We start from the raw sequence: 4,007 nt of genomic DNA, 5'->3' as shown, positions 1-4,007 counted from the left end.
TGTGTGTGCAAAGGTGCATGCTCACGTGTGCACGGGGGTGCGTGTGCACACCTGTGTGCGTGCAAAGGTGCATGCTTGCATGTGCACACCCGGGCACATGCACACCCGTGTGTGTGCAAAGGTGCATGCTTGTGTGTGCACAGGGGAGCACGTGCACACACGGGCACAAGCATGGGGTATGCTTGCACACCGGTGTGCAAAAGTGCATGCTTGTGTGTGCACAGGGATGAGTGTGCACAACCAGGCACATGCACACCCATGTGTATGCAAAGGTGCATGTTTGCGTGTGCACAGGGGTTCGCATGCACACRCGGGCACGGACACTGGGTCAGAGTGCACACCTGTGTGTGCAAAGGTGCGTGCTTGTGTGTGCACAGGGGTGCATGTATGCACATGGGCATGTGCACAACCTTATTTGTGTGCAGGTGCATGTTCACACATGCCCAGGAGTGAGCATGCACACGCGAGCGCTTGCATGGGGTGTGTGTGCAAAGGTGCATGCCTGGCCATGCATAGGGGTGTGCATGCACACACACAGGTGTGCACCGAGGTGTGTGTGCACACACACAAGTATGTGCACACATATGCGAGTTAAAAAGGTGCACGCTTGCCCATGTATAGGGGTGTGCATGCACACACGCATATGCACAGAGGTGTGTGTGCACACACACGAGCACGTGCACAGGGGTGCATGTGCAAAGGTGCATGTTCTCACATGCACAGTGTGTGCACACACACATGAGCACGTGCACACATGAGTGTATACATAGGGACGTGCACAGCAGCATGCATGTGGGTGAACGTGTGCACATGGAGGGGCTGCATGTGTGCAGACATGAGTACATGCATGCACGAGCATATGCACACTGGTATGCAGCCATGATTGTGTGCACACCCTTGTGTGTGTGTGCAAAGGGCTGTGCTTGCATGGGCACTTCCAGTGCCAGAACTGGCACCTAAACGTGGGTGCAAATGGGACCCCCCCTCCAAGAATGGTCTCTGAGATGGGACCCTTAAATGGACCCCTGGGTGCCAATGGGATGGGACCCCCCGGCTGCCCCCAACCCCCAGGTGGAGCAGGGGTTGCAGCACCCCGGGAGCAGCGGGCGGGATGGGGACACCCGGAACCAGGAGCGCCCCAGGGTCCGTCTCCCCCTGCGGCTCCCGCGGGTGCCGTCGTGGCGCCTCCCGCAACCCGTCCGGCCGGTCGGGCCGGGATGTGGCGCCAGCCTCCCCCCCATTCCCGGCATCGCTTCCCGCTCTGGGATATGAGCCGCGAGGCCGGGGCAGGTGGCTGGACCACTGGCACCCCGTCCCCTCCCCGCCGCTGTCCCCATTTCCCGTGTGTCCCTGCCCCAGGAGCAGCTGGCGCCGGCACGCCGGGCCGGGAGCCGCGGGCAGGCCGGGTCCTGCCGCGTAGCCGGCTGCAGGGCCTGGCTTTCCGCTCCGATGCGGAACGAGGCCTCAGCCAGCGCCGGCTCGGGGGGCCCTTCCCTTGGTGCCCCCCAGGGAAACTGAGGCGGGGAGGTCCCGGCTCGGCCCCTGCGGGAGGTGCCTGGGTGGGAAAGGGGAGCCAGAGCCTCCGGGCGGCTCCCTCCCGCGGCCGGGAATGCCGGGAATGCGCGGGACGCAGCGGGAACGCGCGCCAGGGGAAGGTGCCCGGTGGCCACAGCGTCCCCGCGCCATCACCGCCCTTGTTTGCTCTGGAGGAGGCCAAATTCCAGCTTAAGGAATCGCTGCAAACACCCAAGTCCTTCACCCGGCACTGTTTGCTCGGGCAGGGGCTGGAAGGACAACCCCGCCTTGCAGCAGGTCGAGTCCCCAAACCCAGGGACAAGGCTGGGACCCCGCGTCCAGTGCATTCCAGTGCCCGGCAGCATCAGGGCACCCGGAGCCGCCACCGTGTCCCCACCCAAGCCGGGAAACGCGTCCCCGGGGTGGGAGCCGGGGGTGCAGGATGTCCTGCTCCCCGCTCCGCGCTGGCGTCAGCTCCGCGGGACGCGCTGGTGCTGGGAAGCCGTCGCCCCCGCCGCTCGCAGACAATGTCGCTGGAAAGAGTGACGGCACCGGAGACGTGCTGTCACCCTTGCGAGGGGACGGCCCCAAGGACGGCCCTGCTGGCAGCCGCCCAGCGCCCGTGGCAGCTGCTGGCACCCGGCCCTGACGGATGGATCCGCAGCTGCTTGGGGTCCCCATTCCCAGCTCTGGTCCCAGCCCCAGTTCCAGTTCCCAGCCATGGTCCCCAGCCCCCCACATCCCTGTCCCCAGCYCCATTCTTAGCCTCTGTCCCCATTCTCAACCCCATCCCTGGTCCCCAGCCCCATCTCCAGTGCTGGTCCCCATTCCCAGTGTTGATCCCCGTTCCCAGTTCCCAGTGCTGGTCCCCATCCCCGTCTCTGTCCCCAGCCCATTCACAGCCCTGGTCTCCATTTCCAACCTCATCCCAGCCTTGGTGCCCATCTCCAGCCTGGTCCCCATCCCCAGTTCCCAGTGCCCCCATCCCTATCCCTAATCCCTTGCCCAGCCCCATCCCAGTCCTCATCCCTGGTTCCCAGCCCCGCTCCTCATCCCCATCCCCATGCCTGCCCCCTGGGTGCCTTCCTGCAGGAAGAGCCATGTCCCCAGGAATGTCCTCCTTGCACAGGGATGGAAATCCAGTAGAATCCAGCTGGACCCTCTTCCCAGAGCAGCTGCCTGGGAAGGAGGACACTGGGCAAGCTGCTTCCTGGGAATGCAGAGCGGGTCCAGCCGGGCTCCTGTCTCCGGGACAACAGGATGCCCATGGATTCCTGCACCCAGCTGGGAACCCCCTGAGCAGTGTCAGCACCCCCTGGAGAGGGGTTAGCACCCATGGAAGGTTGTTTGCACCCAAGGAAGGGTGTTTGCACCCAAGGAGGGGTGTCAGCACCCAAGGCGAGGTCTGTGCATGAAGCAGGGGGTGGGGGCCGACTGAGCCATGTCTGCAGCAAAAAGGAGGCTGTTTGCACCCCAGACGGGGGTGTTGGCACCCAAGGAGGTGCCCGGCGCCCAAACGCGGCTGTCACCATCCAAAATGCCACTAGATGGAGACGTCTGCCCAAGGATGCCCCGGGTGGGGAGAGCGCGAGCCCCCGCCGAGGGTCCCCAAGGCAATCTGGGGAGAAGGGGGAGTCTGGGGGCTGCAGGGGGCCCGCGGGACCCACCACGCTGATGCGGGGCACAGAAGGTCCCTGGAGCAGCGCGGTTGGGGACAGCTTTGCCAGGTGCATCCATAGGGCCTGTGCCTATGGATGTCACCATGACAGCCCCCAGGGTGGGAACAAGGTCCAGCGCTGAAGGACCTTTGGATCCAAATTGCCGCCCCCTCCTACAACTCTCCAGCGGCTCCGGGGTTTGGGGCTCCAGCACAAGCCAGGCTGGTCAAGGAGCCTCCGGCAGCCAGAGGCACCAGGGCCTCCCAGTGCCGAACTGGTTCTGGACTGAACAGACCTGCTCCCTGTTTGCGCTTGGCTTCCAAGCTSAAGTCGCCTTGCTCTGTGTGCAGGTCTCGAACTGGCTTTTCCTGCTGGAGAAACCGTCCAAGAGAAGAAACCAGCTCTGGTGACGGTCCAGCTGGAGGGACAGCCGGGCTGGGGACCTCGGGATCTCCCAGCGGCACCTCCAGGGCCTTGGGAAAGCTCCCCAGGGAGGCCCTTGCRGAGCCCTGCACATGCTAAGCAGGAYGGGTGGCAGGGCTGGGCTCATCCCAGRCGTTTCTCTGTCCCCCCCAATTAATTCCTAAATCTCAAATTACATTTCCTATGCAACCAAACAAGCCCATGCCTCATTGTAACCTTTGGGTGATGCTTTTACCTCCTGCCACAGACTAGCCTTTATATATACATGTAAATATACACAGCCTTCATATATTTTATTTTATTTTGTTTTATTTTGTTTTATTTTATTTTATTTTATTTTATTTTATTTTATTTTATTTTATTTTATTTTATTTTATTTTATTTTATTTTATTTTATTTTATTTTATTTTA

The sequence above is a fragment of the Nothoprocta perdicaria genome, unplaced genomic scaffold, assembly GCF_003342845.1.
Source record: "Nothoprocta perdicaria isolate Ctin4 unplaced genomic scaffold, notPer1 scaffold_283, whole genome shotgun sequence".
Lineage (NCBI taxonomy): Eukaryota > Metazoa > Chordata > Aves > Tinamiformes > Tinamidae > Nothoprocta > Nothoprocta perdicaria.
The sequence above is the reverse complement of the archived record's forward strand: the minus strand, read 5'-3'. Positions refer to the sequence as shown.